The sequence below is a fragment of the Sciurus vulgaris genome (genome assembly GCF_902686455.1).
Source record: "Sciurus vulgaris genome assembly, chromosome: 11".
Classification (NCBI taxonomy): domain Eukaryota; kingdom Metazoa; phylum Chordata; class Mammalia; order Rodentia; family Sciuridae; genus Sciurus; species Sciurus vulgaris.
In genome coordinates, this window is record NC_136472.1 from 70,032,594 (window position 1) to 70,048,369 (window position 15,776).

Consider the following 15,776-nt stretch of genomic DNA (forward strand, 5'->3'; position numbering starts at 1 on the left):
ACACTAAAGCACACCAAGAATGGTTCTGAAACCCAGTAGCAGAGAAATGGGCTTAACACCAGGACCTCTCTGTGGTGTCCCAAGGAGTATGAACCTGTGGTTCATGTCCGGCTTACAAGAGTTCTGGGCAATCTACCTCAGAGAGGGGTCAGTGAAAACTTTTGGACACTCCCCCCATAATTAGAAAAAATCTTGGTCCACCTCCTGCAATAACCTGTTTGCTACAAGTGATTGAAAGAAGGTTACTTTGAAGAACCTGGGTCAGGGAAAAACAGCAGAAGTCCTGTTTAGGAAAAAGCTGATAGATGAAAAAGCAGAGAGACAGCAGGAACCATCTTGGCTTACCTCTTGGCAGACAGCCTGCGCAGGCTAGGACAGAGTGATCCCCAGCAGTCTGGATTTGAATTAGCCTCTACCCAGGGAAGAAAGGGGTAGAGCAATAGGAATGCTTGTTCATTCCCCCTTCCCACCACTGTTGGTCAGCTCAGCCTCATATCATCCTCGACAACTCCAATGTTGTATGGCAGGCAGCAAGAAGAAGGGAAGCCATGCAGGTTAGGTCAATGGAATGAGTCAGTGGCAGAGCAGGAAGAGTCACTGGGGCAGAAATTCTGGCCTCCTGTGGCAAGAATGCCAAACCACACCCCCATCTGGTCAGCACTGAGGAGGCTCTGCCCTATCAGGATTCCAGTCTCTAAACCAGGAAAGGTCCTTCCTCCAGAGGCTCCATACCAATCTTATTTTCGAGTGTGTCTCCAAATCCTTGCACAGTTTTCTTCCTTCTAAAACATCAGATCTTGGCTTAACTTCCCAAATCCTCCACTGTGTGGTCCTAAGTCATTTATTCACCCTTATTTGCCACTATTCCACAGAGTAGACTGGGAACTAATCAAGCCAGTCTTCCCACTTCTCTCTGCATAAGCCAAGACCTGTCTCATTCTCATGTCATCGGTTGTTCAGGAGTAGCAAACTCAAACACCTTCAGGGGTCAGGCAGGTCACAGAAATGAAAGCTGCAGTGGGGCATAAGGCAAGAACTAGGGAGCACTGTGCCCTCCTGAAGGCAGTCCAATATTTTAATTGAAATATTAATGTAATATTTCACTGTGAACATCCCAATAACCTTTTCAATAGTAAGTCTTTAAATCTTGCAAGTGAGGAAATTTCCCTATACTTAGGCAGCTAGCAAAACAGTTTCTAGACCTGTCTGAAGAAATCAAGAGCTCTGTACCACTTGGCTTCCCAACAGTACAAACACCACAAAAGATACAGAAGGGCTGGGGGTGTGGCGCAGTGGTAACACCTGCCTAGCATGTGTGAGGCACGGTTCCATCCTCAGCACCATATAAAAATAAATAAATAAAATAAAATAAAGGCATTGTGTCCACCTACAACTAAAAAAAATACTAAAAAAAAAAAAAAAAGATGGGCTGGGGATGGTTGGTAAAGCGCTTGCCTTGCAAGCACAAGGCCCTGGGTTCAATCCCCAGCACCAAAAAAAAAAAAAAAAAAAAAAAAAAAGAAAGATATAGAAGTCTCAAATTCACTTTTCATGAGATACAACCTAAATAGTGGATGGGAGGCCCAAATCACAGCTTCTCTAACTAACCATACCCAGATGTCTCAAATTCTGTCCATTTTCCAGTGAAAGTCTTTCCTGGTTGTTCCAAATCCTACTGAATTTTCACTTCTCTTGACTCCTATAGAATTTACAAGAGACAATACAATGAAATGCTAAATTATATGCTGCGCTGCAAAACAGGATTTGCTGCTGCTGTGTATTTTAGTTTTACCTTCATTAATCAAATTACTGATAAACTGCCAGGCATGGTGGCACATGTCTGTAATCCCAGCAGTTTGGGAGGCTGAGGCAGGAGGATCGCAGTTCAAAGCCAACCTCAGCAAAAGTGAGGTGCTAAGCAACTCAGTCTCTAAATAAAATACAAAACAGGCTGGGGATGTGGCTCAGTGTCCCTCAGTTCAATTCCCAGTACCCTCCCCCACCAAAAAACAACTACTGATAAACTTACATAGATAGTTTCCTACCAAAAATGTTTAACTTTTATCTAATCAAGAAAAAACAATTGAGCTGAGGTTGTGGCTCAGTGGTAGAGCACTTGCCTAGCATGCATGAGGCACTGGGTTCGATTCTCAGCACCATGTAAAAGTAAATGAATAAAATAAAGGTCCATCAACATCTAAATATGTATTTAAAAAAAAAAAAAAAGAAACAATCACACAAATCCAAATTAAGAGACATTCTGCAATACAACCAATCTGAATGCTTAAAAAAGTCAGTACTATGAAAGACAAAAGAGCATTCAAGATAAAAGAAGCCAAGCCCAGTGGTACACATCTGTAATTCCAACAACTCTGGAGGCTGAGGCAGAGGGATCACAAGTTCTAGGCCAACTGAATGAGACACTGTTTCAAAATTTTACAATTTTTTTTTAAATTTATAGGTGTAGCTCAACAGTAAAGCACCCCAGTTCAATCTACAGTATTACAAAAAGAAAAAAAAAGGAAAGAAGGAAAGAGAATAAAGAACTATTTTCACCAGGCAGGCACAATGGCACATGCCTATAATCCTAGTGACTGGGGAGGCTGAGGCAGGAGGATTGCAAATTCAAAGTCTCCACAATTTACTGAGAAACTGTCTCAAAATTAAAAAGAAAAAGGACTGATGATGTGGCTCAGTGGTAGAATGCCCCTAGGTACAATTCCTAGTCTAACCCAACCGCCACCCCACAAGAGAGTGCATGCTCTCTTGCTCTCTCTCTCTCTCACACAGAGAACTGTTCGAGGTTAAAGTCAGGCTAAAGAAATAACAAAATCTTAAGTACATGTATGCATATCCCTCAATGGCTGCTGAATAGAAAAAAAAAATTATAGAAGATATCTTTGGGAAGATTTGAGAAATCCAAAGAAGTACTATATTCTGGATATATCTGCATCAATGGTAAATTTTCTGAGTGTTAATAGAAATACGGTTATATAGAAAGATAGCCTCTATTTTTTAGGAAATACTTGCTGAAACATTTAGGGATGAAGTAATATATGCATACCTAAAAGTCAAAAGAGTGAGAAAATGAAGGACAGAGAGCCAACGTGGCAAAATGTTAATAGATGAATCTAGAAGAAGGGTATATAAGTATTAGTTCTATTATTCTTTTAAAGAATTAGTAAGTTTGAAATTGTTCAAAGTAAAAAAGTGGAAAAAAGGGGAAATCCTGCCTTATACACTTTTGCATATTCTCGGCTGGGAATTTACTCACGGCCTGAGGACAATGGGCTCTGGAGGCTAGCAACCTGACAGTCCATTTTACTGCAGTTCATGAGCGGTACAGCAGGAGCTCTTAGGGAACAACAGGTTACTCTAAAACTCACACCACCACACCAAAGGAAATCTAGAAAAGCAGGAAATCAAAGCTATTACATTATTTCCTTACTCTTCACTAAGGCCATCAGAAATACAGACTCAACAAATGCCCACAAGAGAGCAGAATGCAGCCGCTGTGCACACAGAGGACCAAGTGCTAAAGACACAGTGCATCACCTTGCCACAGGGCACCAAAAACTTGATAGCCTATAAAACAAGTATCCCTGGCAAGTCATAGGAAGCAAATAAATATGCCTGAAATATATGCAGTCTTTACTCCTTACCAGATAAACCAGTCCTCAGCTGTAGTAAAGCAGAAGAAATCTGCAAGGCTGAATCACTGGCATTTCCTGCACTAGCTTTAAAGAAACTGGCCCTTAAATAGGACAGAAAGGGCAGGTGACACAGTTGCCAACAGGGGCCTCAACACAGGAGCAGGCAAACATTATGCCCTCTCTCCCTTCAATAGCCACCAGATTCTGTTTCTATCAAGTGACCCCTTATTAGGGCCACTGACATCCCAACAGCCAACCCTTATCCTTGATTCTCTCCTACCCTCAATGACCTCGCTCTTTTTTACATAGCTCCTCTCCCAGTCTACCAGAAGGAGAAGTCAAAACTATTTCCCCCAAACTTCCATTTACTAAAGTAAGATCTATAATGCTTTAACATGGAACTTGCTTCTCAAACCTACCATGTTCAGGTTTTTTTCATTTAATTTTTCTGGTACTGGGGATTGAACCCACATCTACCACTGAGTTAAATCCCCAGCCCTTTTATTGCAACAGATTCTTGTTAAATTGCCGAGGCTGGCCTTGAACTTGCCATCCTCCTGCCTCAGCCTCTCCAGTAGCTGGGGTAACAAGCATGTGCCACCATGTCCAGTCCATATTTAGAATTTTACCAAAGAGAAGAATGAAGACATAAAAGGCCTGCTTGTTGGCAAATGGATGAAATTGGAGAACATCATGCTAAGTGAGATAAGCCAATCTCAAAAAACTAAAGAACGAATGATCTCGCTGATAAGTGGATGAGGACATATAATGGGGGGTAGGAGGGGTTAATGTTAGGATTAGGGTTAGGTTTAAGGTTAGGGAGAAGGAGGGTGGCAAGAATGGAGGAAGGAAGGACTGTATAGAGGGAAAAGAAGGGTGGGAGGGGTGGGGGAGAAGAGAAAAAAATAACAGAATGAATCAAACAACATTGCCCTATGTAAATTTATGATTTTTAATAAAATTTTAAAAAATAATAAAAAAATAAAATAAAAGGCGTGCTTGTTGAACTATGGAATTAAACTGTAAAACAGTTTGATATTACCAAAAATAACAAGAAACAATTTAATAGAAGTAAATCTAAAGTCCTGTCCTTAGCATAAAAAAAAAAAAAAATCAAATAAGAATAGTGGAGACCTAGTATAGTTGTTACTATTAAAACCACTGCCTTGGGGCTGGGGATATAACTCAGTTGGTAGAGTGCTTGCCTCACATGCACAAAGCCCTGGGTTCCATCCCCAGCACCACAAAAAAAAAAAAAAAAAAAAAAGAAGGCTGCCTTACCGGGTGCAATAGTGCACAGTTGTAATCCTAGCAACTCAGGAGGCTGAGGCAGGAGAATTGCAAGGTTGAAGCCAGCCTCAGTTACTTAGTGAGATCTTGTCTTAAAATTAAAAAGGACTAGGGAAATTTTTTTTTTTTAAATGTTTAAGGCTGGGCATGGTGGTGTATGCCTTTAATTCCAGTGACTCAGGAGGCTGAGGCAGAAGGATAGCAAGATTAAGGCCAACCTCCACAATTTAGCAAGGCCCTAAGCAATTTAGCAAGACCCTGTCTCAAAATAAAAAAGGGCTAGGGATATGCCTCAGTGGTTAAGCACCCATGGGTTCATTCCCTGGTACCAAAAAAAGAAAGAAAAGAAAAAACCAGAGTTTATGATTGAAAGTTATAGGGAGATAGATTGTGGCTTGATATAGGGAAGAATTTTTAGCATAGTATAGAAGTTAAGAATGTGGGATATGGGCCAGGCACAGTGGCACAGGCCTGTAATCCCAGTAGCTTAGGAAGCTAAAGCAGGAGGATCCCAAGTTCAAGGCCAGCCTCAGCAACTTAGTGATACACCGTCTCAAAATATAAAAAGGGCTGGGGATATAGATCAGTGGTTAAGTGCCCATGGGTTCAATCCCTGGTACCAAAAAAAAAAAAAAAAAAAAAGAGAGAGAGAGAGAGAGAGAGAGCGCGCGCGAGCATGTGGGATGTGAAATTCAAAAGGCTTGGATTAGGACACCAATAGCACCATCAACAAACTGTGTGCCCAGCGCTGTGGGATTGCAGAAATAAACAAACTGTGGCTTTGAGTAAATTACCTAGTCTGTTTCTCAGTTTTCCTCCCTATTAAAGGAACAGTAATCATAATAGAATTTGTCACTTGGAGCTTTGGGAAATAGTTCGTGTAAAGTGCTTAACAGTGTCTCATTCACAATATATACTGAAAAAAATGTTAGCTATATTATTAACTTAATATTATCAATCAGATAATCTAAAAACCTTCCTACTAAATATTCCTGAAAATGCTTAGAAAAAATAATGAAATATCCTTTTAGACTATGCCAGTTATTAAATTATTGTTTCTCAGCTCCACACCTATTCCATCAGGCTCTGCTCAGTGATGCTGGGGTTTGCACTTCACCAACTACTCCATTTCACTGTTACCAGATGGCTCCCTGTTAGGTTCTTTCAACAGGGGGAGCTAAAGGGAAAATGGAGAGCAAAAGGCTACATGGGACTTCCTCCTTCCTAAGACTAGCTGTTTCTTGAGGACAACAGTTGTTCCACTGAGTTTTTTCTAGAACCAGCCTCATTGTGCACCTCAGAGGCACCTGAATCAGCTGGGCAGGGCTCCCAAGAAACCAGGAGCACCAGGCAACACCCCTTCCTCAGAGAATCTGGGTGTAGCTCCTCAAATCCCTCCGGACTTCACTTTTAGGTTCCAATAAACCCAACGTTCTTGCCTTTTCTTTTTCAGTACTAGATGAGGAAGCTATTTAATGTAATTATATCAAATCTACCATAAGATTCCCCTTTTGCTTTTTCACACCCCACAACAAGGGTTCAAAACAATTTCATTTATTAAGTTCACTGTATTAAAATAGATGGTTGGGCCGGGGAGATAGCTCAGTTGGTAGAGTGCTTGCAAGCCCAAGACCCTGGGTTCAATCCCCAGCAATGCAAAAAAAAAAAAAAAAAAAAGATGGTTAAATTGTGAGCACAGCCCTGCCCAGTGGCACACGCCTGTAATCCCTGCCACTTGGGAGGCTGCAGCAGTATGATCACAAAATTAAGGCCAGCCTGAGCAATTTAGCAAGACTCTGTCTCAAAATAATATTTAAAAAAGGGCTGAAGCCAGTTGTGGTGGTGCACACCTGTAATCCCAGTTATTCAGGAGGCTGAGGCAGGAGAATCACAAGTTCAAAGCCAGCCTCAGCAATTTAGTAAGATCTGAAGCAATTTAATGAGGTCCTGTCTCAAAATCAAAAAGAAAAGAAAAGGAAAAAAAAAAAAAAAAAAAAGGAAGGCCGGTGATGTGGCTCAGTGATTAAGTGCCTCTGGGTTGAATCCCTGGTTAAAAAAAAAAAAAAAGATGGGGCTGTAGCTCGGTAGTAGAGTGCTTGCCTTGGGTTCAAGTTTCAGTACCACAAAACAAAACAAAAAGCTAGGTGAAAAATTATGAGCTTAGTTCTCAAAAATAACAACAAAAATTATGAAATTACATTTTTAGAGTGCTAAGAAAAAATAATTGGAAACACAGTACCCAGCTAAACAATCAAGACTGGCAATAAAATAAAGATGTCTTTCAATAAAGTGTTTATCACTAATAGATCTTTACTAAAGTAAACATCTAAAGGATTTATACATCTATTGGACAAAAAGAAAAAGAATAAAGTGAAAAAAAGAATGGTAAAAATAACAAACAGCAAACACATATGGGTAAAATGAAATAATCACTAACAGCCCAAAATAATTATTAATTAGTATTGTTCAGGTTGGGGATGTATCTCAGTGGTAGAGTTCTTGCTAAGCATGCACAAGGCTCTGAGTTCCACCCTCAGCGTTACCCCCCCCCCCCCAAAAAAAATCATTCAACATTAAGATAAATTGCTTTGGAATGGTCTCATTCTCCTAGGTGCTCATTTTGATTCTGACCAACACTTTTTGATGTTTAGTGTACAGCAGGTAAGAGGCCAAGTTGGCCCCAATATGTTCTGACCACTGGCTTTTATCAGTTCGGTACAACCATTAAAATAGCTCCTGATCAGCTATATTTAGCCAACTGAAGATGGGTTTTGCCGGCCCCCCCACTCCTTTCCTAACACTTCTAGAACTCAAATCTTAGTTCAAGGCATTCTTCCCACTTCCATATTCCATAAGTGAAAAAGAACATTCTAAATAGATTTTTTTTTTTTTTTTTTTTTTTCTTTTTCTTTTGGGTACTGGGGATTAAACCAGGGGTGCTTTACCACTGAGCTACATCCCAAGTTTGTTTGTTTATTTTTATTTTTTGGGTGCTGGGGATCAAACCCAGGGACTTGTGCTTGCAAGGCAAGCACTCTACTGACTGAGCCATCTCCCCAGCCCCTGTTTATTTTTAAGACAGGGTTTTGCTAAATTGTTGAGACTGGCCTGGAACTTGAGATCCTCCTACCTCAACCTCCCAAGTCACTGGGATTACAGGTGTGTGCCACCATGCTGAGCTCTAAACAGGTTTCTTAATGAGTTTTAAGGTAAGATCTTACAGTTTTGAGGGAATACAACTTTTGGTTTTGGACTAAGATTCACGCATTGCAATTAGTCTTCATTTACTTGAATCTGGACCAAGAAAAGAAAGCTTTGTGCTTTTTTCCCTCTAAAGGAGAAAATAACCACACAGGAATAGAGAAGGAGGGAACACACACCCACCGAAAGCTTCCTCACATTATCTGAACGCTTGCTTGGGTTCCTATATATTCACAGGGGTAAAGATCTCCAACTCTAGCAGGCGATCCTAAGCTCCAGGCCAGCCTCAGCAACTTAGTGAAATCCTGTCTCAAAAGAAAAAATAAAAAGGACTGGAGATGTAGCGCAATGGTAAAGCTCTCTGGGTTCAATTCCCAGTAACACCCCTCCAGACCCCCACAAAAAAGTTCCTGCCCATCAAAGAATAGCAACACACTTGACAACCCAGAACTCTGAAAACAGAACTAAGCAAAAGAGCCTGGAGAAAGGCTTTAATCAAGTAAATATTATTACCTTTTTCAGAACGACGTGTCATTCCAAGAAAGAGGAAAGCTTAACGCTGAGGTTTAAAATTCACTAAGGTAAGAGAGGAAAGCCAGGCTCCTAACGCCTTTCAGCCCCACAAAACGCATCATTCCAAAGCATACATTAATGGCCCTGATATGCTCAAATCTTGCACAGCACTCACGACTTTCACACAGTCACATCATTTAGAGGTCTTAAATTTGTACTCTCCAAGGTGCTTGCATGAAACACCTTTCCCGATTTGAACCTCGCAACCACCCAGGAAGTAGGTAAGATCATTATTTACACTACATGAAAAATGAGACTCAAAATAAGTTAACTAGTCCAAGACAACTCGCACCCTACCCAGCCCCTTCCCCAGTTCTAATTTACGCCCAACCCTCAAAACCCAAGTAGAGCCAAACTCGCACTAGTTATGTAATACTGGCCAAGTTAAACATTATATACCTCAAGGTCCCCACCTGAAATAACGAAGTATAACAAAGTTGCTCGACAAATTTGTAAAAATAGGTTCCTTATAAAGGGTGCAACACAATGCCACAAAGGTAGTGGGCGCTCAGGCAACGTTTAATGGTACTGTTGTTAACAATAACAGGCGAGGACTTTCCGTTACAAGACCCCTCGATTACAATCCTTTCAAGAACTTGCACTACCCGCCACCCGCGGTCACCCGCAGTCATAATCCCATGGACACGCCCCCAAACAGGCCCTCCCCCTTAGGCACTCCCACCGCTTCCTTCCCCCTCCCCACAAACCTTACCCCCGAAAGACTGTTCCCTTTTTAGGCTTGGTCACCAAGGAGGCCTTCCTCTCGCACCGACCTCTCCAGCACCCCCTTTAGGCCTGGGCATCCGTGCGGGCGCCCAGGCCGCAGACGAGCCGCGGGCCCGCGCCGGTTACCTGGCCGCGCGCTCCCGCTCCGCCACGCGCTCCCCGGGGTCGCCGTTCGCCACGGGATCGCGCCAGCACTGGCAGTACACAATTAGTTTAAACTATGGCCCCGCCCCCTCATGCCGCCCTCTGATTGGCTCCTGTCGGGGGCTGTCGTTCTAAGGGTACGCTAGAGGACCCAGGAAAAGGAAGTATGAGGGTCACTGGGAAATGAGAAGGGGGGTCACTACTTCCGGCCCACGGCCTGGACTTGAGGGCAAAGGAACTACGAATCCCAGCACCACCGTTGGAGCCCCGCCCCACAACTACGAGTCCCTGTTAGGCATCGCGGTATGGCGCCAACTGGGGCGTGGTGGTGAAGGTAGTTGCCATGGAGAATTGCGCTTAGTAACCCTAAGGTAGTGGGACACTGTGACTGGAGCGGCAGCGACTCTGGGTGAGTCGGGCGGGAAAACAGGAACAAGGGAACCAAAACACTATGAAGAGAGGAGGGGCTCCACAAAAGAACTAAAAAGTTCCCTAATCAGAAACCTTACCTCACCCCTTTCACAGTGAACTCAACACTGCACCTATATGGGATAGACTAGGGGGCAGGAGAGGGGAAGGGAGCTGAGATACATACCCATACAGATTTGAGGGTGCTTCCTAACCGCCCATCACAACATCGGAGTTTCCAATACGGATGCCTCAAGTCCCAAACACACCCTCGGATATCGGAAATCTGGAGTTGGTTTTCCTTAGAGGACCCGAGACAGGGCAGTAGCGCTAGATAGAATAAATCACGGCCCCTAATTCTTTTTTTCTTTTTTCTTTCCCCCCCGGTGCTGGGGATTGAATCCAGGGCCTTGTGCTTGCAAGGCAAGCACTCTACCAACTGAGCTATCTCCCCAGCCCCTAATGGCCCCTAATTCTTGGAGATGTTGAAATTTTTATAAGGCTTGAAGTGCCACTTTCCTTCCTCTTCCAAGTAGTAAGAACCATTCTCAGAACGTCAGCATGTTCCTCCCATACACACTCATTACAGGTTATATCTTCAGATCTTCTTCCTACACCTCCACGGTCTGCTTCTTGAAGCTCAGGAATTAGAGCTTTATTTCCTTTTGCAGTTCTCGTGACAGAGCTGTTGCATTTATTAACATACGCCTAGTTCTTTCAGTCTCCTTATGCTCATAACAGATCTATGAGTCAAGAGAATTTATCTCCATTTCACAGATTGGAAAACCAAAGTCCATTTAAATAACTTGCGCAAGGCCACACAACAAATCAGTAATAAAGCTAGAAGTAGACTCCAGTTCTTCAAGTTCCAACCACATCTCTTTAGCTTGAAACTACTGCATCTATATCTTAAAAGCTTGTTCCAAGGAATAGGTTAAACTGCCCCAGAGAAAAGGAACCTATATGGCCTGCCTTGGGTTATTTTACACTTCAGCCTGAATGAGTTGCAGATCCTTCCCTTGAAAGTTTTAAGGGGAAAGGGAACTAGAGAGGCTAAAGACACTAGGAATTGAACATATTTAAACAGGAAACAATCTGGCTAACATCACCTGAGTTCTGAAGCTGCCATGATTAGCTGGACCTGATTATTGGCCCATTACTGTCTTAAAGTTCCTCCAGGCTTGTTTTTTTTTTTTGTTTGTTTGTTTGTTTGTTTGTTTTTGTTTTGTTTTGTTTTTCTTCACACTGGGGATTGAACTCAGGGATGGTTTGCCTGCCCTTCTTGTTTTTTATTTATTTATTTTTTTTGGGTGCTAAGGATCGAACCCAGGGCCTTAGTGCTTACAAGGCAAGCACTCTACCGACTGAGCTATCTCCTCAGCCCCCTTGTTTTTTATTTTGAGTCAGGTATTGCTTAGTTGCTGAAATTCCTCAAACTTGCAGTCCTCCTTCCTCAGCCTCCCAACTAGTTGAGATTACAGGCTTGATCAGGCTTGGTCCTTTGTCTTCTTCCCACCTCACTTTATATTCTCTTTTCTTGAGTACTCATCCCACCCACAACTTCATTTGTCAGCTGTATGCAGTATATCCAACCCAGGCCTCATACCTAAGCTCTAGATCTGTATAGCCAATTGCCTCCTTGATATCTCTTTCAAGATATCTCAAAGGCAACCAAAACTCAACATTTATTTGTGCACCACCCCAACCCTCTCCTCCATGCCTGAATGTCTTCCAGTATTCCTACAATATATGCAAAAGCCAAAACCCCAAGTATTTTTCTCCCGCCAGTACTGGTTATTGAACCTAGGGGCTCATTCATAGTAGACAAGTGTTTACCACCAACCTACACCCTTAGCCTTTTTATTTTAAATTTTAAAACAGGGTCTTGCTCAATTGCCCAGACTGGTCTCAAATTTGGAATTATCCTGTCTCAGCTTCCCAAATAGCTGGGATTACAAGTGTGTGTTACCATGCCCGGGTCAAGTTATCTTTAAAACCTCTTCCGTTTCTCATCTATCATTTCTCATCTATCATCAAACAGCTTTACTCCCTAAATATCTTTTTCTAGTCCACATCCTTCCTGCCTTCCTTCTCAGCCATTTTGTGAACTGTAGCCAAATCAATCCTTCAAAATACAAACCTGATATTATTCACTCTCCCCATCCCAACCTCATTCAAATATATAGTCTCTGGCTTTCTATTGCTCTTAGCATAATGCAACATCTCAGTGTGGCTCCTGCCCACTCTCCAGCCTCTATTCTAAACACGATACCCCTCTTCGCTTCAGTTACATATCCTTCTTTAAGGTCTTCAAATGTTCTAAGCAACCTCCCACCATAAAGCCTTTGCCTTTGTACACAGCTGTGACTTCTGTCTGGAATGGTTTTTTCTTTTTCTTTTGGTGCTGGGGATTGAACCCAGGGCTTCGTGCATACTAAGTATGCACTACCACTGACCTATACCCCCAGCACCTGAAATGCTTCTTTCCCCCCACCTATCCTATACTTTCCTCACTGTACTTATCCTTTAGAGTTGTCAATCAGTTCTTCAGTACTGATCAGATCAGGTCCCTAAATTATAGCAACCTCATGTCCTTCTCCTTTGTAATATTATTCATTTGCAGTTTTTTAAGGTATTAAGTACCTGCTACATGCCACCACTGTGAGATTCAATTATGAGAAAAATATGGTTCCTGCCCTGGTGGAGTTTATGGTCATGTAAACAGCAAGCAAATAATTATAGTGTTTATGAGTGCTGTGATGGCAGTAAGTATAGGATATTATGGAAACCAAGAAAAGAATTTCCATATCCAGATTTGGGAATAAGGGTAAGCTTCTCAGAAAAGTTGAACCCTCAGATGAGTCCTAAAGTAAGGATAAGCAAGAAAAAAGGGTAAAGACTCTATATTCCAAATAAGAGTGTAGAAGGAGAAACTCTTCCAATCAAAGGCCTAGAGGCAAGCATAGGGAATTTTCTGTGAATCATTGCATTTGACTGAAGTGAGGATAAGAGATGAGAGTAGTGTAGACAGGAGCCAGGTTGAATCTTTTTTTTTTTTTTTTTGGTGCTGGGGATCGAACCCAGGGCCTTGTGCTTGCAAGGCAAGCACTCTACCGAGTGAGCTATCTCCCCAGCCCCTTGAATCTTGAGCTTTCCTTTGGCACCTGGGAATATAACATGCCAGAGTATATTATATAACAGATTTTTCCTAGCATTCTTTGATTTTTCTCCCACCTGTAGTCCATAAGTAGTAGACTAGGCAGGCTATCAGTCTTCTGAGTTCCCTACCTGTTTGTTCCTCAAAACTTCCTGTAACTTTCTGTTACTACCTGCTGAGAGAGGGCAGAAATAGATTGGCCATAAATCAAATTCCAGCTGTTAGTAATTTCCCAAAACTGGAAACAAATTTGTGTCAATTTGGAATTGGTTAAATAAAGTTAATACAGTTAAAAGTACGACAGATACTATGGAATACTCTGCAGCTGTTAAAAAGGGTATGAGAGCCGGGTGTGGTGGTGCATGCCTGTAATCCCAATGACTTGGGAAGCTAAGGCAAGAGGATCACAAGTTCAAAATCACCCTCAGCAACTTGGAAAGGCCCTAAGCAACTCAGCGAGACCCTGTCTCTAAATAAAATAGAAAAAAAGGACTGGGAATGTTGCTCAGTGGTAAAGCACCCCTGGGTTCAATCTCCAATACCAGAAAAAGAAAAAATAAAAAATGAGTACAGACGACACTTTTCATTTATTGAGCACTTCTTGTAGGCCACATAATAGATTCCAAAGTAGGATTTGTCTTCATTTCACAGGTGAGCAAACAAACTATGATGAAATTTTGTTAAAGTATTGTGGGGGTAAGCATCAGTTTGTTATTGCTATGTAACAAAGCATCCTGAAACACAGTGGCTTACCACAATAAGCATTTATTCTTGCTTCTATGTCTCTGAGTTAGCTGTATGGTTCTGGTCATGGCTAATCTTACTCATGTGACTGCAGTCATCTGTAGGTTGGGTGGCTCTCCATAGCCTATTCTGGGATGGCCTCAGCTGGAATCACTGGCTCTCTTTCACATGTTGATCACCTGTACATCTCTCATGTCCTTCTAAGAGGCCAGCTGTGTTTTCATGGTACTGGCAGAGAGCAGGCTCCACTTTAGAGTTTGTTTGCTTCAAGTTTATCAACATCCCATTGGCCAGAACATGGTAAAATACTGAACCCAGCATCAGAGAGGGATGGAACTACAAAGGTATAAGGCAAAAAGGGATGGATACAGGGGTGACCATGAATAGGGATCATCAAAGCAATCATTCTAACACAGGACACACTGATCAATTTTATCTGGAAAAGAAAGTCTATACAAAAAGGTACACTGGAGCTGACTGTTGAAACACGAAAGAGTATTCACTAAGTAGGCAGCTGTTACTCGAAACTGGATGCTGGCTGGTTTGCCACAACCAATAGAGACCCAGCAGGTCTTTCTGTGCTCATGACAGGGTTCTATTATTTGTAGTTGGCTTCATTCCTTTTGGTCAGGCACAGGGCAGCAGGCACTCAACAAATGTTTGCAGTATTGAATTGATATCTTACTGTGAGTGAAGTGTGGAATGAAACAGCTGAACCTGGGAGCCAATTGTTAGAACAGCTTAGCACCAAGTCTCCCAAAACAGAAATCCTTGTACTAGGCAGTTTTTCTTTCATTCATCCCACAAACATTTCCTGAGTGCCTGCTGTAAACCAGGTTGTGTGTAAGAGGATGGATAAGATGCTAGTTCACAACCTGGGCTACTATTTAAATGGAGAAAGCTAATAACTCTTCCCAACAAGCAAATTTATTCAGCTTCTTGGGGCTGTTTTTACTACTAACTCATTCAGAAAATTCATCAGGAGCTACACAAAAATCAGTTCTTAGGATGCACTGAGATTCTCTGGTTACTAAGGAGATTAATAGTAAAAATCTGCCCTTCAGTATTTTGAGCTAAAATCCAGTTCAATGGTGCAGAACTCTAGGGTTCCAACCCAGGACTTATTCTGAGAGAAATATTCAGTCTTACTGAAAGGTATCAAACCTATTACAGGTATTGATGTGGGAAGGGCTCTAAAGTAGGTTTCACTATTTATACAAAATAATAATGTGTTCTTTGTTGACCACCTGTAGATTTTTTTTAACCCATCAAGTCTCAAGTTTCAGTTCTGTGAATATTTAAACAAATATGCAAACTATTGACACAGGTGCATTAAAATAAATTGGAAATAATAACCCAAAGCTTATATATGTATGTATATATGCACATATACACATATGTATGACTATATAGAGTATGATTATATTATGTATTATATGCTATAAATTTGGAAAGGGTCCTGGGGATTAAACCCGGAGGCACTTCACCACTGAATTACATCTCCGCCCCTTTTTATTTTTATTTTTTTATTTTAAGACAGGATCTAAGTTGCTGAAATTGACCTTGAACTTGCAATCCTCCTGCCTCAACCTCCTGAGCTGCTGGGATTACAGGCCTGTGCCACTGCACCACTATCAATTTTTATAGGTGGGATGATGGGATAAAATGGGATAAGACCAAAAAATATATATGTATTTTCTTGTGGGGGGTACTCAGGATTGAACTCAAGGGTGTCTTACCACTGAGCTACATTCCTAGTCTCTTTTTAAAAAAATTTTTTTAAATTTTAAGGCAGTTGCTGAGACAGGTCTCGAACTTGCAATCCTCCAGCTTCAGCCTCCAGAGTCACTGGGACTAATGCGTGTACCACATGGCCAACT

The 15,776-nt window shown here is 41.8% G+C and overlaps 2 protein-coding genes across 12 annotated transcripts in view; one reads left to right on the plus strand and one right to left on the minus strand.

Annotated features, from left to right (window-relative positions):
- NUMA1 (nuclear mitotic apparatus protein 1) overlaps positions 1-9,638 on the minus strand; it is a 68,999-nt gene extending 59,361 nt beyond the window's left edge. Inside the window, exon 1 of one of the 3 annotated variants that reach the window (XM_079104847.1) lies at positions 9,570-9,638. The gene's annotated coding sequence lies outside the window, so the exon portion shown is untranslated. Of the gene's footprint in view, positions 1-345; positions 988-9,429; positions 9,508-9,569 lie in introns of those variants that run through there. The other 2 variants (XM_079104846.1, XM_079104848.1) reach the window with 2 other exon arrangements.
- LRRC51 (leucine rich repeat containing 51) overlaps positions 1-15,776 on the plus strand; it is a 44,297-nt gene that overhangs the window by 20,449 nt on the left and 8,072 nt on the right. For 2 of the 9 annotated variants that reach the window (XM_079104891.1, XM_079104896.1), the window contains exons 1-2: positions 9,808-9,996; positions 15,433-15,543. The exons of 1 other annotated variant lie outside the window; for it this stretch is intronic. The gene's annotated coding sequence lies outside the window, so the exon portion shown is untranslated. Of the gene's footprint in view, positions 1-9,801; positions 9,997-13,759; positions 13,804-15,432; positions 15,544-15,776 lie in introns of those variants that run through there. 6 more of the 9 variants (XM_079104893.1, XM_079104897.1, XM_079104889.1 and 3 more) reach the window with 4 other exon arrangements.